The sequence below is a fragment of the Cebus imitator genome, unplaced genomic scaffold (assembly GCF_001604975.1).
Source record: "Cebus imitator isolate Cc_AM_T3 unplaced genomic scaffold, Cebus_imitator-1.0 Scaffold46, whole genome shotgun sequence".
In the NCBI taxonomy this organism is placed as follows: domain Eukaryota; kingdom Metazoa; phylum Chordata; class Mammalia; order Primates; family Cebidae; genus Cebus; species Cebus imitator.
In genome coordinates this window covers 4,044,697-4,071,692 of record NW_016107361.1, presented here as the reverse complement: position 1 = coordinate 4,071,692, position 26,996 = coordinate 4,044,697, and positions in this window count along the sequence as shown.

Genomic DNA, 26,996 nt, shown 5'->3' with positions numbered 1-26,996 from the left:
TGTTGTTAAAAAATTTAAAAATTCAAAAACAACAGTATACATACCTTAACAATAAACTTTTTAGGGGTACATGTTAAACATATATACCAACTATATTTAATAACAATATTATTGAAAATCAACCCAAATCAGTAGATTAAACAGTCCCCCTATGCTTTTTAATGCTTCCTGGTGTTCTGTTGCATGGATATAGCATATAATGGTGCTATTATGCAGACATTTTTTGATCTTGCAAATAATCTTGCAGCAGTAACCTTGTACATTTCTGTAGGTTAAATTTACAGAAGGTGAATTGCTGGATAAAATGTAATGTGCATTGTAATTTTGTTAGATATTGACAAATTGTCTTCCAAAGAGATTATGGCAATTTACACTCCTATCAGTAATGTACAAGAGTGCATGTTTCCTTGCAGTCTATATAATGTTTGGATCTTAACAATCCAATAGATAAAAATGATAAAGCAGATTAATTTTAATTTGCTTTTATTTTATTGTCAACGAAGTTGAGTATTTTTAACCTTTTGAAAGAGCTATTTGTATGCCCATTTATATCAATGGTTTGATATAGAAATTTTGGCTCAATTTGTATTGGCTCTTTTTAGTTTGAAAGAGCTCTTTTTAGCAAGAGATAGAATATATATGGCAAATACTTTTCCTACCTTTGGCTTAGCATGGGCCTAAATGTTTTTGAGGCATAAACTTATTTTAGCTTACTCTCGAGTGTAGAAATGAGCTCTTAAGCACTGTTTCAAGTGGTGTAGAGAATTCAGAACTGCTTCCTAAGAAACATCTTACTTGGATTTCAATACCCCTCCCCTACCATACTAAGGACAATATTCCTTCTTTTTCTCATATTCTTACCCCTTACTCATCTACTTGGTTTCCCCAGTGAATTTGCAGTGACATCATTTCATCTCCATTCATTTTCATGTTCTCTTCGGGTAGTAGAATCTCTGTGGACCTAAAACCAGTTTCCATGGAGAGCTATTTGAAGGCAGTGTCTTCCAGGTGAATGAGGCTCTCTCTCTCTCTCTCTCTGTCTCCCTCTCTGCCAACCCCCACCCCGCGCACACATCCTGGAGTGCTGGAATAAAAAGTTTGTGCATTACTTTCCTACAAAACACACACACACACACACACACACACACACACACACCCTGGAGTGCTGGGCGAAAAACTTTGTGCATTACTTTCCCACAAAACAAGGTTGGTTCCTAGAAAATATGACAGAAGAGCTAGTATTGTCCTGGGCTTTTTGAGGTGGGATTTTGTCATTTCTTCACACTCTCACTTTGTGGAGCTTACTGAGGAAAAACATTATATCTTCAAAGCTTTGTATACTCATCGTTCTATATGTTGCTGGGCATGTAGTTGGTATTTAATAAGTGTTTGTGAAAATAAAGGAGAAATTAAGTTTAAGATTTTTTCAATTACCCAGGAATGTCTTGAACATCCTATAACTGTTTTTGTCATATTATACTGCATTTATGCACACAACTGGAGAGCCTGTTATGAAAATAAACTGCTAATTAAAAATTACCAAATAAATATCCCATGAAAAGGACATTAAAGTATACACGAACTGGACCAGTAACTGTGCTGTATATTCCATGCCACTCCATATACGTATCTACCTATTTTGTCTCTTTTTCCTCTCTTTGTGATTCATCTCTGTAGAAAGAAATGAAACCAGTGTGGGAGGAATGGTTTTAGAAATGGAGAGGAGGCTGGCCAAGATGGCTGACTAGAAATAATCAATGTACTCTACTCTCATGGAGAGAAATAGAAGGGGTGAATAAATACAGCACTTTAAACTGAAACATCCAGGTATGCTCATTGGGATTCATAAAAAAAAAAAAAAAAAAAAAAAAAAAAAAAAAAAAAAAAAAAAAAAAAAAAAAAAAAAAAAAAACTCAACCCACAGAGAATTGAGGAAAGCAATGCCTGCTTACTTGAGAGAAACATGAAGCCAGAGGAGCCTACCTTGCCCAGGGAAATGGTCCCAGTCCTCACTTCTCCTCACCGGGCAGAGCTGTCTGACCTGGGACTCCAGCACAGCCACCCTGACCATGCCTGACCACTTCAATCAGAGACAGCCCAGCAGTTAAAGGAACACACACATGGAGAGATAGGAAAGAATTAATGCAGGAACTCTGACAACTCAAATGACCAGAATGTCTTATGTCCTACAAACAAATACAGTAGTTCTCCAACAAGGGTTCTTAACTAGGCTGAATTGGCTGAAATGACAGAAATAGAATTCAGAATATGGATAGGAGCGATCATTGAGTGTCAGGAGAACAACAAAACTCAATGTAAGAAAATTAAGAATCATGATAAAATGTTACAGGAGGCTGAGTGTGGTGGCTCATGCCTATAATCCCAGCATTTTGGGAGGCAGAGACAGGTGGATCATCTGAGGTCAAGAGTTCAAGATCAGCCTGGCTAACATGGTGAAACCGCATCTCTAATAAAAATACAAAAAGTAGCCAAGTGTGGTAGCACACGCCTATAATCCAACTACTTGGGAGATTGAGGCAAGAGAATCGCATGAACCCAGGAGGTGGAGGTTGCATTGTGCTCAGATCATGCCACTGCACTCTAGCATGGGTGACAGGGCAAGATTCTGTCTCAAAAAAAAAAAAAATGTTACAGGAGATGACAGACAAAATAGCCAGTATAAAAAAGATCCTAACTGATCTTATAGAGCTAAAAAAACATACTACAAGGATTTCACAATGCCATCATAAATATTTTTCCCCCATTTATTTATTTTATTGCATTTTAGGTTTTGGGGTACATGTGAAGAACATGCAAAATTGTTGCATAGGTACACACATGGCAGTGTGATTTGCTGCCTTCCTCCCCATCACCTACATCTGGCATTTCTCCCCTTGCTATTTCTCCCCAGCTCCCCACCCCCCGCCGTCCCTCCCCTATTTCCCCCCAACTGACCCCAGTGTGTAGTGCTCCCCTCCCTGTGTCCATGTGTTCTCATTGTTCAACACCCGCCTATGAGTGAGAACATGCGGTGTTTGATCTTCTGCTCTTCTGTCAGTTTGCTGAGAAGCCATCATAAATATTAACAGCAGAATAGACCAAGCCAAGGAAAGAATCTTGAAACTTGAAGACTGGCCCTCTGAAATAAGATAGTCAGACAAAAGTAAAGAAAAAAGAATGGAAAGGAGTGAACAAAATCTCTGAGAAATATAAGATTATGTAAAGAGGACAAGTCGACAGATGCCAAATTACATTGGCATCCATGAAAGGGACAGGGAGAAAGCAAACATCTTGGAAACCATACTTCAGGATATTGCCCATGAAAACATTACCAACCTTTCTAGAGATGCCAACAGCCAAATACAGAGAACCTCTGCAAGATTCTACACAAGAAGATCGTACCCAAGACACATAATAATCAGATTTTCCAAGGTTGAAAAGAAAGAAAGAAAGTTAAAGGCAGCTAGAGAGAAAGGGCAGGTCATCTACAAAGTGAACCCCTTGAGGCTAATGATAGACCTTTCAGCAGAACTCCTACAAGCTAGAAAAGATTGGGAGGCTCTATTCAATAATCTTAAATAAAAAAGTCTTCAACCAAGAATTTTATATCCAGACAAACTAAGCTCCCTCAGTAATGGAAAAATAAGATTCTTTTCAGATAGGCAAATGCTGAGGGAGTTTATTACCACCAGATCTTGAAAGGGGCACTCAATATGGAAAGGAAAGACCTTTGCCAGCCAATATAAAAACACCCTTTTATACACAGACCAGTGACATTATAAAGCAACCACACAAACAAGCCAACATAATAACCAGCTAACAGTATGATGACAGGGTCAAATCCACACATATCAATACTAACCTTGAATGTAAGCAAGCTAAATGCCCAATTAAAAGGCACAGAGTGGCAAGCTAAATAAAAAAGCAAGATCCAATGGTATGCTCTCTTCAAAAGACCCATCTCACATGCAATGACACCAATAGGCCCAAAATAAAGAGATGGAGGAAAATCTACCAAGCAAATAGAAATCAGAAAAAGCAAGAATTGCGATTTTAATTTCAGACAAAACAGACTTTAAACCAACAAAGAATCAAAAAAGACAAAGAAGGGCATTACATAATGATAAAGGGTTCAATTCAACAAGAAGACCTAACTCTCTTAACTATATATGCACCCAACACAGGAGCACCCAGTTTCATAAAGCAAGTTCTTAGAAATCTACAAAGAGACTTAGACTCTCACACAATAATAGTGGAAGACTTCAACACACCACTGACATTATTAAAAAGGTCACCAAGGCGGAAAATTAACAAGGATTTTCAGGACCTCTATTTTGGGCAAAATGCATGTGATAGACCTCTACAGAACTCTCCACCCCAGAACAACAGACTACACATTCTCATGACCACATAGCACATACTCTAAAATCAACCATACAGTTGGGCATAAAACAATTCTCAGCAAATGCAAAATAACTGAAATTATATCATACACACCCTTGGACCACAGTGCAAGAAAAACAGAAAGCAAAAAAAAAAAAAAAAAAAAAAAAAAAAAAAAAAAAAAAAAAAAAAAAAAAAAAAAAAAACCTAAAAAAAGTACCTCAAACCATGCAAGCTAAATGTCTCAATTAAAAGGTACAGAGTGGCAAGCTGGATAAAAAAGCAAGACCCAATGGTATGCTGTCTTCAAAAGACCCATCTCACATGCAGTGACACCCATTAAAAACCTGCCCCTGAGTGACTTTTGGGTAAATGATGAAATTAAGGAAAAAAATCAAGAAGTTCTTTGAAAGTACTGAGAACCAAGATACAATGTATCAGAATCTCTGGGACACTGCTAAGGCAGTGTTTAGGCGTATAGCACTAAATGTCCACATCAAAAAGTTAGAAAGATCTCAAATTAATAATATGACATCACAACTAGAGGAAATACAGAAGCAAGACCCAAAATAACCCCACAGCTAGAAAAAGACAAGAAATAACCAAAATCAGAGCTGAACTGAAGGAAATTCTGACACAAAAACCTCTCAAAATATCAACAAATCCAGGAATTTGTTTTTTAAAAACATTAATAAGATAGACGAAAACATTAATAAGATAGATAGATGAATAGATAAAGGAAGGAGAGAAGACCCAAATAAACAATTTGAAATGATAAAAGGATGTTACCACTGACCCCAAAGAAACACAGACAATCATCAGAGACTACTATGAACACCTCTAAGCACATGAACTAGAACACCTAGAAGCGATGGATAAATTTCTGGACACAAACACCCTCCCAACACTGAACTAGGAAGAAATTGTTTCCCTTAGCAGACCAATAACAAGCACTGAAATTGAATCAGTAATAAATAGCCTACCAACAAAAAATTTCCAAGACCAGATGGATTCACAGCGAAATTCTACCAGATGTTCAAAGAGTTGGTATCATTTCTACTGTAACTTTTCAAAAAAATTGAGGAGAAAGAACTCCTCTCTGATTCATTCTATGAGGTATCACTCTGATACCAAAACCTGGCAGAGACACAACAAAAAAGGAAAACTTCAGGCCAATATTCTTTATGAACATTGATGCAAAAATCCTCAATAAGATATTCACAAACTGAATTCAGCACCACATCAAAAAGCTAATCTACCACAATCAAATAGGCTTTATCCTTGAGACACAAGGTTAGTTCAACATATACAATTCAATAAATATGATTTATCACATAAACAGAACTAAAGACAAAAACTACATGATTAACTTAATGGATACAGAAAAGGCTTTTATTAAAATTCAACATCTCTTTGTGTCAAAAACTGTCAATAAACTAGGTATTGAAAGAACATATCTCAAAATAATAAAAGCCATATATGACAAACCCACAGCCAACACCATACTGAATGGGCCAAAGCTGGAAGCATTCCCCTTGAAAGCTGACACCAGACAAGGGTGCCATCTCTCACCACTCCTATTTAACATAGTTTTGGAAGTCCTGGCCAGAGCAATCAGTCAAGAGGAAGAAATAAAAGGCATTCAAATAAGAAGAGAGGAAGTCAAACTATTCCTGTTTGCAGACAACATGATTCTATATCTAGAAACTCCTATAGTCTCAGCCCAAAAGCTTGTACAGCTGATAAACAACTTCAGCAAAAATTCAGGATACAAAATCAACATATAAAAAATTGCTAGTATTCCTATACACCATTAGCAGCCAAGCTGAGAGCTAAATCAGGAACATAATCTCATTTCCAATTGCCACAGAAAGAATAAAATACCTAGAAACACAGATAAACAGGGAGGTGAAAGTTTTCTGCAGGGAGGACTACAAAACATTGCTCAAGGAAATCAGAGACGACAGAAGCAAATGGAAAAAATATTCCATGCTCATGGATAGGGAGACTCAATATAATTAAAATGGCCACATTGCCCAGAGCAATTTATAGATTTAGTGATTTATAGATTTATAGATTTAGTGCTATTCCTATGGAAATACCAATGACATTATTCAAAGAAATAAAAAAAAGCTATTTTAAAATTCATATGGAACCAAAAAAGAGCTCGAATAGCCAAGGCAAATTTAACCAAAAAGAATAAAGCTGCAGACATGATATTACCTCACCTCAAACTATACCACAGGGCTACAGTAACTAAGACAGCACGGTACTGATACAAAAACAGAGACATAGACCAATGGAACAGAATAGAGAGTCCCCAAATAAGACTGCACATCTACAAACATCTGATCTTTGACAAAGCTGACAAGAACAAGCAATGGGGAAAGGACTCCTTATTCAAGAAGTGGGTGCTGGGGTAAGTGGCTAGCCATATGCAGAAGATTGAAACTGGACCTCTTCCTTATACCAAATATAAAAATCAACTCAAGATGAATTAAAGACTTAAATGTAAAACCCCAAACTATAAAAATCCTGGGAGACAAACTAGGCAATACCATTCTGGACACAGGCATGGACAAAGGTTTCAGGATGAAGATGCCAAAAGCAATCACAACTAAAGCAAAAATTGACAAATGGGATCTAATTAAAATTGAGAGTATCAGCAGAGCAAAACAAACTATTAACAGAGTAATAGACAACCTACAGAACAGCAGAAAATATTTGCAAACTATGTGTCTGACAAAGATCTAATATCCAGCACTTATAAGAAAATTTACAACGGAAAAAGACATTAAAAAGTGGACAAAGGACATGAACACTTTTCAAAAGAAGTCATATATGCAACCAACCCACATATGAAAAAAAGCTCAATATAACTGGTCACTAGAGAAATGCAAATTAAAACTTCAGTGGGATACCATCTCACATCAGTTAGAATGGCTACTATTAAAAAGTCAAAAAATAACAGATGCTGGCATGGTTGTGGAGAAAAGTGAACATTTACACACTGCTGGTGAGAGTGTGTATTAGTTCAACCATTGTGAAGAGCAGTGTTATGATTCCTCAAACATATAAAAGCAGAACTATTACTTGTCCAGCAATTCCACTCCTGGTTATATCAAAGGAATACAAATCATTCTGCCATAAAGACACATGCATGTGTATGTTCATTGCAGCACTGTTCACAATAACAAAGACATGGAATCAACCTAAATGCCCATCAATGGAAGATTAGATAAAGAAAATGTACTACATATATACCATGGAATACTCTGCAGCAATAAAAAAGAATAAAATCATGTCTTTGCAGGAACATGGATGGAGCTAGAGGCCACTATCCTTAGCAAATTAATACATGAGCAAAAAACCAAATACTGCATGTTCTCACTTATAAGTGGGAACTAAATGATGAGAACACATGGACACAAAGAGGGGAACAATAGATACTGGGGCCTACTCGAGGGTGGAAGGTGGGAGGAGGGAGAGCATCAGAGAAAATAACTATTGAGGAGGGAGAGGATCAGAAAAAGCAACTATTATAAAAAATACAGCTTGGACTGTGGCTTGAGAGGGTGTGAGCCTCAAGCCTTGGCAGCTTCCAAGTGGTATTGAGACTGCTGGTACACAAAAGTCAAGAATTGAGGTTTGAGAACCTCCACCCAGATTTCAGAAGATGTATGAAAATGCCTGGATGTCCAGGCAAAAGTTTCCCTCAGGGGTGGGGTTGTCATGAAGAACCCCTGCTAGGGAAGTAGAGAAGGGAAATGTGGGGATGAAGCCCCTACACAGAGTCCCTACTGGGGCACTGCCTAGTGGAGTTGTGATAAAGGGCCACCATCCTCCAGACCACAGAATGATAGATCCACCAACGGCTTGCACTGTGCACCTGAAAAAGCTGCAGACATAACACAAGCCCATGAAAGCAGCTGGGCAGGAGGTTGTACTTTGCAAATCCACAGGGGCAGAGCTGCCCAAGACCATGGGAACATCATGTGTGATGTTGCACACACTCTTGCATCAGTGGGGCTGTATGTGAGGCATGGAGTCAAAGGAGATCATTTTGGAATTTTAAGATTTGAGTGTCCTGTTGGATTTCGAGCTTACAAAGGGCCTGTAGACCCTTTGTTTTGGCCAATTTCTCCCATTTGGAATGGCTATATTTACCCAATGCCTATACCTGCATTGTATCTAGGAAGCAACTAACTTGCTTTTGATTTTACAGGCTCATAGGTGGAAGGGACTTGCCTTGTCTCGGATGGGACTTTGGATTGTGAACTTTAAGTTAATGCTGAAATCAGTTAATACTTTGGGAGATTGTTGGGAAGGCATGATTGATTTTGAAATGTGAGAACATGAGATTTGGGAAGGGCCAGGGGTAGAATGATGTTGTTTGGCTCTGTCCCCACTCAAATCTCATCTTTAATTGTATCTCCCATGATTCCCATTGTTGTGGGAGGGACCTGGTGGAAGATAATTGAATCATGGTGGCAGTTTTCCCCATACTGTTCTTGTGGTAGTGAATAAGTCTCATGAGATCTGATGGTTTTATAAGGAGAAACCCCTTTCACTTGGCTCTCACTCTGTCTTTGCCTGCCACCATCCATATGCCACATGACTTGCTTATCCTTGCCTTTCACCATGATTGTGAGGCTTCCCCAGCCACATGGAACTGTGAGTCCAATTAAACCTCTTTCTTTTGTAAACTTTTTAGTCTCATGTATGTCTTTATTGGCGCATGATAAATGGACTAATATAGTGTTTATGTAAATACAAGGAATGTATCAAGATGATATCAAGATGTATCTTCATCAAGATGTATCAAGATACAACAGGTATACTGCCCTTAGGAATATTATGTCTGTACCTTCAACTACATAGAAATTAATATTTGCCAGAAAAGGTACAGACACTATGGAATTTTATAAGAGAGATTGATTTCTACTTATACTAATTCCTAGTTTAGTGGCCTTCTGATGTTTTCTTCCCAAAATGATATTATTCTTAAATGTTTAAACTTGCTAGAGTCAGTCTATTATGCGTAAAAGGAAATAACTCATTATTCCAAAGTATTAACTCCATATTTTTACTAAGGTACTTCTCAATTCTTCAGTTCCATGCAATTGTCATTAAATAATGTTTTTAGGGGCCAAATATATATGTTATAGCTCTAGATTAGACTGTTAAATAGGCACAGTCTTTGGCCTTAAGGAGTTGAAAATCTCAGTAGGACATCAAGTAATTTATGAATATACATATAAATGGTATAATGGAACTCCCTTCATTGTTATTAATAACAATGAAATAAGAACTGACATAGACATCTTTAGAGGCTCTTCCATTACTGGGACCAATGAATCGGAGTATAATAAAGGGGAGATAGGACCAGACTTGATACCAAGGAAAATCTTATGTAAGAGTTGGGATTTTTGTTAATGCAAAGGGTGGAATAAAGCAACCTTCAAAATGCAATTTAACTGGGTACTCTGGCACTTTAAGCTAGCTCTAATGAAAGAAGATGAATAGGTTCATGTTTGGGGGCATTGGAGAGAAAGATCCCTTTTTTAAAAAAATAGATTGAAATGACCTGACATATTTGTAGTATGCACAGTTTTGCCATTTTATGATTAATGACGGATTTGGAAAGGGCTTCTCTAGGTATATCTTAAGGATGCACTAAGAGAATTGAATGGGAATTGACAACCCTGAGGTATGCCAATTATCTCTTCTCATAATCAAAAAAATAGAACTCTATGACTAGTCCAATAGGAAAACACTGATTCTGAAGTGGAAAGGGCCAGGGCAAAGGTCTTAAACTTGTCAGAGTCTATGCTTTGATACTTGTTTGATGTTTGCTCGGTTTTCAAATGAAAAAAATTCCTTTTGGAAAAAAAAAAGTGTTAATTCTGTTTCAGTGAACCAATGGCCTGGGGATTGATTGATCCTCGTTCAGTCAGTGCAGTCAAGAAACACGATGGTGCTCTAGGGACGGGTAGTCATGGTAGCAGTAGCTGAAGCTGCCGTGGCTCAGACTCTCTCTAGGATCCATGGAGGCTTAGGTGAAACTAGAGGCAAAAATGCCAGCTGAATGGGCTAGGAGGTGAGGACACTGACATCTCTTCACCTGGGTATGTCCTTTATCAGCAGCCAACACTCAGCTGATCTGGGCTAAGAGAATGAAGAAAGGCTAAAGAGGAAAAAGTAGAGGTGATGAGTTCATCAGAGCACCTTGGTCAAGAACTCAAGACTGACACACCAAGGCAGTGTGGGTGGACTCTACTGAGACGCTAAGGAGAAAAGCAACATTGTCAAGGACGAGAAGAGAACTCCATTAGGCAGCAGCATGAGCCTTTAGCATAAACCCTTTTCTCCTTGCATTTTCTTAGGGCAGTGCGAGCAAATCCTGTGGACTGCTGCTGTGAATCTGGCTGAGCTGGTTCCTAACACTTCATATTGTACATGTCAATGTCAATTTGGTAAACTGGGCAGTGACTGTAGCCACCATTGTAGGAGTCTCATAAAGTGAAACTGCATTATAATTTCAGCAGTGAAGAGAAACTGAAGGTTTCAACAAAATGAAACCCTGTAACTATAGATATCAAGCTCTATGTTCCCTGAAAGTGGCTTTACAGCATATAAAACCAAACTTCCTTTCCGCAATTAAACCAGAACAAGATAGATGTGTCTCATTCCTTGATGTAATGGCCTTGAAGCATCTTAATAGAAATACTCTAATAAAAGTTTATCTCAAATACTGACCAATGCTTTATCTCTGGCTGCAGTGAGAATGGTGGGCAGCAGCCTTCAGCATTCAGCCTTATCGAAAAAGAAACTTCAGTGTCAAAACTTGGCAATGAAGAAATCAGGATGAACTGTGAGAGCCATGAGCACAAGAAAAACACAATTACTTCTGGGCTGAGCCCCTCACCTCACAATTTCAGAGAAGTAGTATGTGATTTCTCAGCCAAAAGGTCTTCTGAAGACCTGATACCTTTGTCAAACTGTCTATGGTGGCCAGAAGATGAATAGAATAGTCTCCAATTTCTGTTCTCTGAGGGGCATGTGAAAGAGAACAGGACACATTGCTGTACTTCTCATACTGGAACTGAGTCCTTTAAAAAGAAAAAGAAAGGGAAATCTTTGAGCAACTATAAGGAAAATCCTAAGCAGTATTCAGAGGGAAAACACACTCCCAGGAAACGCACCCACTTGCCACCTCTTAGCGTTCATGTGACACTTTCAGCATGGATGGAAATCTGAATTTCACTTCTCTCACAGTATCTTCCATTTCCACAGAAATCATGACCTTTCCAAGCTTTGCCTCCCATAATGACTGTATTCCACAAACTTCAGGCTCAATTCGCTCATATATATTCTATTCTCCAGCCCTGTCCCCTCAGCGGGAGACTAGGGTTTGACTGATCCTCCTTTCCTGTCAATGCAGTCAGGGGACAAGATGGTGCCCAAGGTATGCAAACAAACAATAATCAGCCCACCTTTATCTTAAAGGAAACGGTGAGGTTTGGGAGATGTTCTGTAGTTACTTTCCTGTCCAAAATGGTTGCCTAATATCTTTAGCTTTATTTACTGAAGGGGAAAGCAGGCACGGTGTACACTGAAATTTAGCAGCCCAAAATAAAATTCCATCACTGAATTCATATTCTGTTGTTCACTTTTTTCCTGGAAATATCATCTTCTTTTAGTGCTGTGATCTGACTAGAAAAGCCATCTCTATTTAATGACAATCACTATTACTGGACTTTAGAAAACCACTCAGTTGTGGGTCAGGGCCGTGGACTTTTGAGTAAATCCTTGTTTGAGTTGGCCTCACTTTGAATCTGCGTTACCAGCTACTGGCTATGTGACCTTGGACAAGTTATGCACTTCCCTAAATCTCAGGTTTTTCAGCTCTAAAATGCCAGCTATGGCAGCTACCCTACAAGCATGTTGGGAAGAGATATTCAGACAATTGTTATAAACAGTGATGCCTGATTATCTGGTAAGTGCTCCATAAATGGTAGGTGTTATTAGCAGCAGTAGCATTCAGTTTCTCAGGCCAATGATGTATAAACTAGGCAGGATAGACTGGGGCAAAAATATTCAATGTGTCTTCTGTTTTCTTTTGTTTGTGCTCCACTTTCTGGCAATGAAAGAACATCAGTGAGGCTTTCAAAAAAGAAACAGACCCAGTGTTTTTTTTTTTGTTTTTTTTTTCTGTATTCAACTGGTGCCCTCTTTGTTTGGCTATGCACACACTGTCTCAGTGAATAATAAAAATTCTATAATGTTTTCACTCGACTTCTGCCTCTTGGCAGCCACGGCCAAAATCACCCTGCAGCTGTCATTTACAACAGGGATCCCCAGCCAGTCACATGGAGCCACCCTGCTGTGAGGGGCAGCTGCTCAAGAGTATTTCAAGCAGGAAAGTGACAGAGCCAGATGCTATCAGGAATCCCTCAATGAGTTCCAGGCATTAGAAAACAGTAAGCCTCACTCCCCAAAAGGATGGGGACTCCTGCTTCCAACCCATGCCAGGCAGCTAACCATATGATATTTCTGAGATCTTGTTAATTACAACAATGAAAATGATGAAAAATAAAGGCCCAGATACTTTACTGTGTCCAGAGACCTGCAAAATTAGGAGAAAACCACTGAAGCACAGTTATACAGTTTCAGGAAAAGGTAGTCTGTTGTGACATCCTTTAAACCTTCCTAACAGGAGTTTAGAAATTTTAAATGCAATTATATACATGATAATAATGCATAACTTGAACATACATACAATATTCTCAAATATATAACACACATTCTCTCTTTAAAACACTCGGAATCCAATAATCTATTTGGGAAATCTAGGATCCTGGAGTTTCCTCATATTCTTCCTCCACTAGAATGGCCAGCTGTCCAGAAAAGCATTTTGAGAAATGCTAGTTCTTAGACTGTCAACAGGTGTTACTCAAAAGGTATGCCTAAACTTACCCGGGTGAAATCAAATTAAATACACTATGATCCTTTATCTCCAGACACTCAGAGCTTTTAATATGCTAATATGCCCTGTGTATAGCATTTTCTAAATATGTTTGATCAGGGAGTGTGTATATGTGTGTGTAGAAATGGTAGAAACATGTTTTCTTTGCAATGCTCTTTAGGAAAGGCAGCCCTGTACTATGAGCTGCTCGAGGCCAAGAACAAAATTTTATTTTTTGCTATTATTGCTAGACCCTAGCACAATGCTTGTCATGGAGTAGGTATTTAATAAAGTTTGTTGAATGAGTTAATGAATGCTAGAGTGATTTCTCAAATCTACCTTTAGATACTTATGCAGCATGGGGGAGAAAATAGCTCCCAGTCAGGCCAAAATAGTGGATGCTAAGACATGTCAACTTATTAATATTACTGTAAGGATAATTAATCTTACAGTAATATTAAGGATAATTTTAAAAACTTAATATCATTTCAGGAAACAAGAGCATAATGATCTACATTCTAGTAGAACAGAAATTATTTTATTATAAGAAACTCAATAGATGAGGCTTTGCAAGTGAGTGAGTAGAATATCATCTTCTATCTGCCTATACACTGGTGATAGGAATTACCTAAAGAACTACCCTGCTCCATGGTAGGGTATCTCTTTGTTTGTCTTCTCTCATTTCACCAGGAGCACACAACAAAGGTGAAACGGGTTCTCAGGCATGATTGTCCTGTTAATTTCTAATGAAGGAAGTACATTTCTGTACTTGAGCTCCCCTTTTATGGCCCTGACACACCATGAAGGTCACACCATACACCAGCTACTGCTGCCCCTAGCTCAGCCCTTCCCTAACCCACAGTCAGTATAAACACAAGCTGGACCACTCCTTGCAGGCCGTGTGGATAATGAGTGTCCCACCAAGTCACTGCAGATGTGATAAGGAATCCCACATGAGCTGCCAGGATACCGGTTGCCAAGCCTAGCCCCTTCCTCCCATGGAGACATACGAGGATGCTGGAGAAGAAAGCTGAGGACCTGTTCACACCTGGCAGGGTGGTTGATACAAGGAGATACAACATTTTCCCCATGTGATGGGAGAACATCAAACAACTGGTTAGTTGACCGTGCTGGAGACAACATGGGGCTATAGGCACTCTCATGCATGTTAGTAGAAATCTTGACAATAAGAAATGATATATCAGTTTATGTTGTCCTGGGCACTGTTTTAAGCACTTTACATGCATTTACACTTTTAATCCTCAGAACAGCTCAAGAGGTAGATACTAATCACCCTCATTTTAGAGATGTGGAAACTGAGGCACAGAAAAGGGAAGTAGCTATATCAAAGTCACATGGCTAGTAAGTTGTAGTACAGTCTCTTCAGAGGACATTCTACAAATTTTAAATTTTTATATGTTCCTACCACTTCTGTATAGCTAGCTTAGGGAAACACTAGCAAATGTGTATAAGGAAGTATGTTAGTGTAGCAAAATTGGAAACAATCTAAATGTTTATAATGGAATGGCCAACTAAAACTTGCCATATTCATATAATAGAGTACCACAGAATAATTCAAAGGGATGAAATATATGTGAACAGGGAATGATCTAAAAACTTTTATTGAGTGAATAAAGTAAGTTTAAGTATGATGCATATTGTATAGTTCCATTTACAGAAAGCCCAACCAAGAAAAAGTAATATATATTATCTGTGTGTTGAGAGAGATATGCCAATCTTTTTAGTGCGGCAGGAGCAGACACCAAAATTAATAGCAGTAGTTAATGAAGATATTACCTTTCAAATTAATGGTCTGTTTATTTTTGAAAAGAGTATATACATGTATTACTTGCAGAAATAAAAACCTATACAAAGTAAAAAACAATCAAATGGTCTATCAGGAAAAATTAAACAAAACACAAAACAAACCAAGTAAGCAAGGAGACAAACCAAATAGAGCAGTTGAGCTTAGCTTTCTATCACCATGATTTTTGGACTTGCCTAATGTACATATGAAGGAGATCCTTCTAGTTTTATCCTTTCACTCATTTTCTGAAAACTTCACATTTTTATTACTCTTCACTCATTTTCTTCAAAAATTTCTTCTATCACTTATTCTGAGAATAGGCTGGTCAAGAATTGTTGGCAGACTGGTAAATTAACTACATTCAGTGTTGAAGGCAAAGAAAGTGTTATTTGCATAAAGTCAGATAATTCAGTTGCAATTTTTCAGTATACTTTTAAATCTCTGGCAGAATATCTATAATCAAGCAAAGTTTCCTCTTCTATGCCAGCAGTTGCTGCATTTTAAGTGCTTTCCTAGGGATTCTGTGTTGCCAAAAAAATACAATTACTTTTCAGTTACTTCAGAAAACTTTTAAACAAACTCTAAGAAAATGTCAGAATCCGAAATAAGACTCTACAAAGAAACTTGTTTCAGTCACATCCATTTTGGCTGCGAGGTGCAAGCTTGGTGATTCCATCTTGATAGATTGTGTTTCATTTGCCTTGTAAGCACCATGTAATTTATGTCTAGAGCTGAATTCTATCAGAGGAAATCTGAGCTCTGCAGGATTTGCTGTCGGGCTTCTCTTTGTGTAAGTTACCCCGTAAAGGCCTAGGATCTGTCTTCTGGTCGAGTCTGGTGTTTTCTTAGATCAGCTGCACACATGGCTATAAATACAATCAAGTCTCTGAACTAATCTCACATAATTACAAAGAGGCAGTGGGCATTAGAGACTTCTAACAAGCTTTCAAAATTTCTGAAATAGCTGTAGACGTCTATTTTCTATGACGATTTTCAAACTAGAAGACCACTGTCTCTGGAAATGTGGGGAAAACTGAAATTGAGTGCATACTGTGTGCTACTAACGCTATTTCAAATTATCTTAACTTATTTAACACACTTCTACAGTGTTGGCATTCTTCTTTCCATTTTCCAAGATGGGACACTGAGGTACTAAGAAGTTTAGTCATATGACATAATACAAACAATGTATTATGTGTCAGAGACAGAATTTGAACCTGGATTTGTCTAAATCCTATGTCCTGATTCGTTCCACTAAATAGCCAAGAAATATTACATTAATTTAGTCAGTCCATTGAGATGTATTTGAGATACTGTTGAGCTATTCTGTTCAATAGGAAGTGATCAGAATAATCTACTTACTTTCTTAATGTGCGCAACCCTAATTGAGGACCAGGCCAGGGAAGAATGTGTACAGGACTGTTTTCGTGCCTGTGATTTTAATACACTCATACACCTTACAATGCAGCAGGCTGAATTCAGGCAGCCACCACAGAAGACCACCTGAAGCAGAGAATTACATTGGCACTGGGAAAGTGTGGCTTATTTAGGTGAAGCCCATGGTGTTCATTTTTCATGCTGCACCACACTGAAGTGGGATGGATTTCTTTCAGCCCCAGCAGTCCTCACTATCACCTGCCACTCCTATCAACCGTCCCTGTTTGCTCCCACAAGCATCAATTGCCCAGAGTGTGGGCTGCTTGATCTCATTATCAGAGGAAAGCAAACAGTAGTTGCAAAGGAAAAATGTGTCCTCCTTGTCCCCTTAAAGCCATGACAATCAATGGCAGGCACAGTCTTCAATAACAAGCCCAAGGCCACATTGGCAGAACCTGAAGCTCTTATCAGGCCTGAAGCTGCATCCTGCCAGAGGAGAGACTTGAAACAGCTCAGAAGGAAGTGCAAAGGATGGAGTGATTCATTAACGTACCCTTTCTCTCTCAGCAGCAACTGTGGCTGTGCTCTGCCTGGAACCTGAGGGCATTCAGTTTAGCATAAAACTGAACATCCTTTTAGGAGTTTCTGGGCACTTTAACATTCCAGGCATCTTTTATTAAAGTATTTATTTATGACATTTATAACGTGCCAGGTACTGTTTTAGGTACTTAATGGATATTCACCGAGGGGAAAATAAAAACAGCGAATAACCACTAAAAGGCATTCATGAAAATAATCAAAGTAATACACATTTGAGTTCGTGCTACAATTGTGACTATATAAGATATGTACGCACCAGGCCCAAGAAGGCAATAGCAGATACACAACTGAAAATAATTATATTGGTATCCAGAAAGACAGCTGACTTTTTCAACTTTTCAAACTTTCCTTTGATGTTGATTTTATAATTTAAAGAAAACAAACATATAAAAATAGTACTTAAATAAGGCTCCCCAGGTAACTTGTTTGAGCTGTATGTTGTGAGGGTCTCTGATTTTTTTGTTATAGTGGTGTGCAGGTTTTTTCTAATTTTAATTAGGAACTTGGATTATCTGAGTATTGGAACTTAGTGTCATTTGGAATAACAGCTGGGGATGGTTGTAGTAATAAATACATTAAAAAAGAGAATCTAGTTTCTAAAAGAAGCACCTATTGAATTTTGATGTTCATTTGTTATATTGTCAAATTGTAATTTCTAATTATGGAGAGGGAGGAGTGGATAGTGTAGCCAAGAATTACAAAATATGTCCTCATATACTGATGTCTAATTTTTCAAGACATTGTTGTAGAAACCATCCCAGGTTCTCAAAATTTATAATAATGTGTTGTTTCGGAAGAGCCTTTATGCATATGTTGGTTATGCTATTTAACCAGTCAAACATTATGTGAGTGTTATTGGCAAATAGACGATGATAAACTATTACATTGGAATTTTGTGCTTTCTCTCCTTTACCATCATCTTTTCATCTGTGTGAACAGCAGCAGCTATGGGATCATCCTTGAGGCTAAATGCCGTCTCGTCTAGGTTTTTGGTCTTTTTTTGTAATTTGTTTAACAAGCAGAGATCTTGTACTGTTTTATTTATATATTTTGTATTAATAAAAGAATTAATATATTGTCACCACCAACTCATTTGACCAATTTCTCATTATGAATTTCCAGCATTTTCTGATTATTAAATGCCTTCAAGCATTACATAAACAATTTCCAATTGAGCAGGTCTTTGGGAACTTTTATGTAGCAAACATTACTTTTAGTGTTTTTTACTTCCTTCAGTGTGTAGAAATTTTTGTGCTACCCCTGAAAGCAATCTGGTGGTTAATTTTACTGCATCTAGAAAGAATTCAGTCTCATACCGTGGTTAAAATAAATAAATAAAATGTACAAAATGAGAAGCATTTCCATGATGAGTAATTTCACACATGCTGCTAAGTACTGCAGAGTATTGCCAAGCCTAGCCTTTAATCTCTATGGGAAGCCATACAGCTGTAAACTCTTATTTGCTGTCAAATGTCTTTTGCAAGGTTATTAGAAAAGATGGGGGACCAGAAATCCTTCCATGTTACCTTATTTTTTGACTGGATTTTATTATCATTACCCCTTTATAACTGTTGATAGCTCAATATGTGCATATTTCACCAGCCTCAGGCAAAATTATGAGGTAGGATTCATGAGGCTTTGGTGTTTTCCCTGCCCTACCTTCTGGGCCCACGCCTGCATTCTCTCCCTGCAAGTTTCTCACTTCCTGAACCGAGGCCCTGCTCTCTGTCCAATCTACTTACTGGGAATTTTAAGGGTGTATTTTCAGCCAAATGCAGACCACTGTGGTTCATTTGTGGATCACTGTGTTTTGTTTCCCAGGTAAGAATCTCATGCGATAAAACTTGGGCTTATTGAAGTGGTCCATCTCCTGAAGTGGGGATCGTACTTCTATATCTTCAGCAGGCTCTAAATTTGCTTCAGCCTGTCTTCTTGCAAGACTCAACAGACATGCTTTGGAATATTACTGCATTTCTTTGCCCTGACTTCTATTCCTCTGGGCTGAAACTCAAAACTACTGTGCAGTTTGATGTTACCTTCCTAGTACTAGAAACAGTTTCTGAAATCCTTTAGAACTTGTAAGAAATAATAATTGCCACTGTTAACTATGTGAGGAGGGCGGGACGAGTGAAGTGGGGGATGGTTTCAGTGGTGGGCTGAGCCTGGAGAACTGATTGTTAAATTTTCAGGAATTTTGTGAGCCAGTTCCCATTACCTTGATAGCTTACAATCAGCCACAGGTGGGAGAATTTACACCGTGATCTGTCAAACTAGTTACACAGACTAGCTGCTCCCAACCTCTAGCCAGTATGGGAAGAGCCAGGATTGGTATGAAAAGCAGTGGTGCTGCTTCCTCACCACACTGTGAGCTCAGTGTGTCTAGTTGGCCTGCATCCATGTTTCTCACTCTTGGACCGCCCCCCTTGCTTCACACATGTTAAGCATTCATTAAGAATTTGTTGAATGAATGAATGAATGAGTTTGAGACAGAAGAGTTTTTTTACACAGTGTGTACTATTTATCCTCATCTTTGCCAAAATGCCAAAAACTCAAGGCCTCTTCTCTCCTTGCTCCTGTTTGCCTATTTAGAAGTTCCCATGGTTAATTACCTCCTTGCCTACGACTTCTATCATTCTTTTGTTTCTGGAACTAGAGTTCACTATCCACTGTATTTTCCCCTTGCTCATGCGTATCCTCCAGAATATATTCTAAAAAGATCAAGAAGAAAGAATAAAGGAATCTTAACTTTTCAGAAAACCTGGTTTCTAGTCTCAGTTCGGCCACATGATATTCTTGTGACCTCAGAGAACTGCAATCTCTAAGATCCTCAGTGCCTTCATGGGTAAGTGAAAATGTTATTACTGCTATGCTCATGTCAGGTGGGCTCCTGAGGGTCAGAGGGGTTGGTGCATGTGACAGGGCTTTGTAGACTATAAAGTGCTCCACAAATGTTAGTTTTTGTTAAAAGTAGACAGATGCAATGAAGTATCTTTGACTTCAGAAACAGCAAGAGTTAGTTGAAATTCACCTCTCTGATTGTAAGCAAGACTGAACTTTTCTCAGTTTCTGTTTCTTCATCCTCAAAATGGGAATAATATCCCCTAACACTCAAAGTTGTGACAGTTCAGTGAAACAGTGTCAGGTTCCCAATAATCTCTTCCCTTTTCTGATTTCCCAGCTCAAATGTCTTTGTGATGGGATTAGCATACTGTTACTGGTCCATCCTTAAATTTCCGCTGTCCTCAGGAAAGATACTTTACGTATTATTGTTGGTTATGTGTGCAGCCTCTGGAGCAGGCCCACCTGGCTTCAGTCCTGGCTCTGCACTTGCTAATGCTGCGATCTTGAGCAAGTCACTGCCCTTCTCTCGACCTCTGTTATCTTTACAGGGAATAGTACCTCCCTGAACGAAAAACCATCCCAGTTTATCTGTGATAGGATTTTCGGTGCTGAAATCAGGAATGTCCTAACCAAAGAGGGATGAGCTGGTGACCCTATTACCTACTTCATAGGATTGCAATGAGGATGACAGGAGTTGTAAATGTGAAGTGCTTTGAACAACACCTGCAGTTAGTTTCATGTCTCACTATTATTTCTCTAGAAACATTCCTTTGGTCCAAGAATTGAATGGTGGGTTTAAGAGCACAGGAACAAATCACAGCAGAGACAGTGAGGCCTCCTTAGAGCCACTCATCCAAACCCAGGCACAGCCACCTCCCCAGGGCCTGCTGCTGACACTGTGCTGAATCATCCATCCTCTGCTTTCCAGGGTCATATGCAGAGGGAACCACCTCAACTGCTGGCCTTGTCTACAGCTAAGACGGTCCTTCTGCTCATTTTGAAGAGAGAGGTTGGAGAAAAAAAAGAAAACAACTACCTGATTGTTTGATACTTCTTGTGAGGATTGGCCAAGCCCTAGAGGGTGAGGGGAGGTGAAGCCAGGGTTGAGCTTCAACTCCCTGCCTTCCCAATCCTGCCTCTGAACAGGCTCCACTGGAGGCCATAGAGTATATTACTGATGCTGTATATTGAACTTGATTGAGGGGAATTGACATTAATTCTGTGCTTCTCTCTGGGTTTGAAATCACACCGCCTGGAGTCCAGTCCTGCATCTGCCTCTGCTAGGTAGGTGACCTTGGATTTGTTATTTAACTTCTCAGTTCCTTCATCTGTAGCACAGGGAATGATAAAAACAGGACCAACACCATAAAAGCTTGTGTTAAATGAGATAATGTCAGAATTTTCTCAGAGCTGGCCTAGTATGGTAAACTAGGTAAAACTATGGTAAACTATAGTGAATTATATATATAGTAACCTAGGAAAATGATGACTCTATTTAAACATCATAAAAATGATGTTTTATTGGTGTGCCTATGTTTCCAAATACTAAACTCTTCCTTTTAGATAACTAAACTTACATATAAAATTTATTCACTCATTTTAACCATCCCTTTGAAATTAGAATGTTAAAATTATGACAATATTTTTCTAGGCCTAATGTTGAAATGAAAATCCGGTGTGGTTTCTTTGCTTTGTTAAGAGTTTGTTTGTCAATAACCAATAAGGATTTAAAATCTGAGCTTCCAAACACCGGTTCCAGAAATTAGGTTTTAGTGTGTCATCAATTCTCCCACAAAGAATGCCAGAAATAAACATCAAACAATAAAGTTATATCTTGCATGTTTAATTGCTTAACATGTTTACCAAAATCACTCTTTTCATACCGATACGATTCTTGATCCCCTCTCTTATCAGTGTTTCCAAAGCAGTTTTAATTGTGACAAGGCAATCAAACAATGTCCTAAGTTCCTCATTCTGTTTTCCCTACCCTAGTGCTCCTCTGGGTTTGATTCCTTCATTCTCCCTGGTATGTTTCCATGCAGATGATTTTACGTTTGGAAGCACAACACAAGGCAAGGCTTTTGCCTTTAGATATGCTGTTGCTGCCAGAATTCCCTCTGAGCTCCCTTTTCCATCGTTTCCAAACATAATAACAGGATCATCCAAGGATCTTTATTAAAGCATTGGGACCAAGATTGTACCACCAAGAGCAGCCATCTGGACTCACTTTTTTATACAATCTGGTTCCTCTATGACAAGCTTTCAGGTTATGTCAGTGGGATGATTCACAAAGGGAAAGAATCTTCTGGCCTCCTAATGCATTGTCTTCAGAGTTCACTGATGTGCAGTGTGAATCCAGTGTTTCAGTATATATAACCTAAATGCAAATGATGCTTTGTAGTGATCCTTGCCTAACTGTACTGTCTAAGTGCAGTCCAAAATATATTTTAAAGGTAATTTGAACAGCTATTCCCATTTCTGCTAGGTCTCTGAATTTCATCTATCCTTATAGACACAGCTTGCAACTTGAAGATCAAAGAATGTTCATCTCTGAATTTTATGGCATCTAAGTTTAAAAAACTGCACCCATTCATCAAACTTTAGACAAAAAATCTATGTGTACTACCCTATGTAAATTAAACCTCATTTTTAAAAGGGGATGGGGGGGGTTGATGGGGAGGAATGCCCAAGATTGAGTAATTTAGAACATCTTCATAGTGGGGCCTGGATTACAGGTATATTGTCAAAAATCTCCAGGTGACTCTAATATGCAATCAGCAGAAAGAACCAATACCGTATGATAAAGGAACATTGAGAGTGGTTTAGGTTCAGGGTTTGGGCACTCCTGCAACATCTGGACGTATCTATGTCTCCTAGCACTGACCTCCTCCCTCAACCTCAATTAGTATGCTACAGAAGCTCCAATAATGCCATTTCCTTTTAAGCTGGTTGCCACCCTTCTAAACCTCTCCATCTAGACCTTCTAAAACTTTTATTAGGTATGATTTTGTGAAAGGTATTTATGAAGTGACAATGACCCCAGACTCTCCTCCTCTCATGCCTAGAATAAATATTGATCTTCTTGTAAAAAAAATGCATGAAAAAATTGAGCCTACTCAGGGAGTAAAATTATTAGTTGAATTACAGCAAAACAAGTTTGACTCTTTTTCTTGCCTTGCTTCTTTTTTCCTGTCGCCACAGGAGCACTTCCCCATGACACATTTAGACCTAAGAAGGAACTGCCAGTTTCACACAAGAAGGAATGAACATTTTCACCACAGACCACAGGAAGCATAACTGGGAGCTTCCTGGGCCAACCCAGAAACCAGAAATGTGCTTTGCACCAGAAATGATGGAATACTTTGTATCTCTTCCCTCTGTCATGTTTTTGTACTCTACTGACAGAATTTTCTTTTCTTTTCTCTCTTTTCTTTTTTCTTTTTCTTTTTGAAAATCGGCATTGTTTATCCCATGTCCTTGATCAGAATGTTCCAGCAAAACTGCTGGTTGCAGAAAAAAGGGCAACCTTCACAGTTGACCACTAATACTCCTCAGGCCCACAGCTACTAGTTCTAGCCTCATTTTCCACTCTTTATCTGCACTATTTCTTGCTGTCCTAAAGTGAGTTCTTCTCTCTCCTGCCTCACTTCCTTCCCTGTGCCCTAGTCCTGGAATACTTTCTCTCTAAACCTCACTTCTCTTTCTAGTCTTCGTGCCCCTGACCACATCAGCATGGCATAGCCTTTTCCTTTCCTGAAAGTTTAAGCCTGTTTCTACTAAACTGAACATGAGCTTTGGACTCAGAGAGATCCACTTTAAAATCCCACGAGCTTCAGCAAGTTCTGTCGTTTTTTATCTTTTAAAAAAGGGAATGATAATAATACTCCTGGGGGTGGGTTGCTGTAAGAATTATATGAGATCACATGTGAATGCACTTAGATGATCAATACACAGTTCCTTTCCCTTTACCACTCAAATAGCATTGCTTTCTATTGTGGGTTTTTGAGAGCACATCTTACTGTCTCTATAAAAGCCTAGGGTCCTTGAAAACAAGGGCCTTTTAAAAAAATAATTTATTTGAATATTCTCTAACACTAAGAAGAGTGCCTTGCATGTAGTAAGTACAAATATTTTTGATGGCTGAATAAATAAATAAATGAATTTTCTGACTCTCTGTTGAATAAAAAATAATGGCATGGATGGGGATATGATGGAGAGAGCCAGTTTACTTAAAATATAGTGCTTGACAATGGTTACCATTAATGATAATTATGAAAAAAAACATGTAATAACTTATCCAGTCATATGTTAGCCTATTTAGGCTTCCTGGGTGAAAAGAAATGTTGAGTGTTCCGTAAAACAGCAAAAAGGAACTCAGGATCACGCAAAAATAAATTTCATTGACATTTGATGTTCTTACACTTACAATGTAAAGAATAAAATGGGCTCTTGTCGTTTCCTTTTTAAAAACTTCCCTTTAATAAACTGCCCAATACTGTGTGGTCCAGATGGCTGTTTGGTGTATCAATGCGAAAGAATGCTTTACATTCCATGAGAATGGAGAGGAAGCACACAAAAGGAGTGCCTTATGGACAATCCAGGCAGAGATAGTGCCTCTCTCACAATAGGAACAATATTTTTTTAAAAAAAGATTCTGTATATAGAAAGGTCATTGCTTCATTATGAGGTGAACTGTTTGACAAAGAGATGATGCCAGAGTTCCTATTCCTTAGGAGGAGATCTCTTTGTCCTCTCTCAAGAGAAAAAGAAAAAAGAACTAGATGTGATACTTTTGAGTATTTACTGCCAATGCTGCTGAAAAAGCGCTCATAGTCTTATTAGATGACACAAGAACAGACTCAGGATTATATTGCAAAGTAGAAATGGGTCATTTATTGATGTTTAAGATCCATCAAGACTTGCAGGTAAATTGAGACTCTTGACAGATGACCTTGAAACAAAACAGTGCAATATGGTATTTCTCTACCACCAGAAAAAAGACATTTGTGACAGCTGAGAAATAGCGACCCGATCTTGAAGTCATTTTTTCCCTCTTAGAGGAATTTGAAATATAAAACTTAGGACAGAGGTCACATCTTTGCTAGGCTCTTCAGGAGCTTAAAGTAATATCAAGATCCCACAGATAAACAATGACCCCTAATCATTAAGTTTTTAAGGAAAAATTCGTGATAGGATTTAGTGAGAAGTACATTTATAGCATGTTTTAACAAATGCCTCACCATTTCATATGTTTACTCAGTTGTGCCTGTATTTTCATATTTAATATTGATGGAAAATATAGCTTAACATAAAAGTAGTTGATGTAAATGCATAATAGTACCATAGTTATCTCCCCACCTAGTACTGTTTTGTGTAATAAGTATGATGAAAATTAAACAATGCTACTGTTTATTAGCACCTTCAGGAATTTAAAAATCTGGATTATTCTTTCAGGTCTCATAAAACTATTTCAAAAGGTGGGAAATAACTTTTATATTACTAGTATGATATTAGAGCTAATAGATAATAAATTGCACACTTTTTTTTCTTCTAGTGCATTAGATTTGTAGCAGGAAGGAAATTTGAAGGGAAACAAAAGAATAAAATACTAGGACCTATCACTTTCACCAAGATACAAAACATTTACCAAGAATCAACTGATGCAATGTTATTGTTATCCTCTTTACCAAATATTGAGACTAATGCTAGAGATTTTTTTCTTGGTTTCTTTCTAATCTAAGTCTGACTCTAAAACATAAATGAAGAAAAGTATTTTACAATTTATTATTTTACTATCTTACTGGAAGAAGGCTTTTGCTGACACCCTGCCTGAAATGGATATCTTTTGCAGCATATGCTGTGCTTCTGAACTTTTCCTCATGATGTGTAAGCATAACAGACAGTCAAAAAGCACAGGATACAAAAATGGGGATTCATAGTTTAATGTATGCCCTTTTTCATATTTTTCTTCAATCACACTTGTGTCATTTTTACCACATTGCTATCCTAATCAATGATAGTGTAGATGGAAGAATTTTTTAAAAATGTTATATTCCAAACTGATAAAAATGTATTTGTCCATGTTCTCCCTAATTATCCTGAATCAACACTGTTTTCTAGAAGCTTTCATTTCTTTACTTTTTTCCTTTTAATCTCCAAGGTACTCTGTAATTGCTTCCATATTGTAAAGATTGTAACATTGTCATGACAACTAAGGAAACTTTGCCATCAGAAATTATTCAAAATACAATGGAATACTTACTGTGAGGTTTTCTAGTGTTGACTGAGATTATAAAATGTGCTTTGTGCTTCCCACCTCAATCTAAATCAAAGTGTTTTGGACTAATTTGTCTGCTTACATCAGGAAAAAAGTGTTTGCTTTTAATCATTGTGTGGGTTTGGTTGACTATATTTTAGCAGTAGTAATGACACATTGAAGGAAAGAATATTTAAAGCAATAAAACCTAATTACTTTTCATAGATGGGAAAGGTAGTGAACATTCAATGGGATAAGCATGCAGTCTGTCTTAAGGGATATGGAGCTTCAGAAACATATACCAAGATTTAAAAAAAATGTGCAAGACTAAACTATCAAATCTAGATTTGCAAGCCTAAATAATAAAACTATAAAGCAAAGCAAGAGGGAATAATTATAAAGATCAAGTGTGCGGCTGCTTTTCTTGGAAGGGAATGACTGTGGTTGAGACAGTTCTCATGGAGAGGCTTTTGAGGTAACCAAGGAGGTGATGGTTAAAAGGACGTTTGTCTTATAATAATTGTTAAGCTATGCATTCATCTAGACTGCTCTATCTGCATTTATTTTACAATAAAGTGATTTTTAAAATGTTAAGGCTATGCAGCTTTAGATTCTGAGCATAACTCTGTAGGCTATTTATAATCTGGAGGAGGTTTCTTGGACTTTAAACAATGCCCCTGCCTTTGTATGTCTCAATATTATACTGAGAGGGTTAGAGATCAAAGAGAAAGATTAAGAATTGCCATCAAGACAAAGACAGAAAC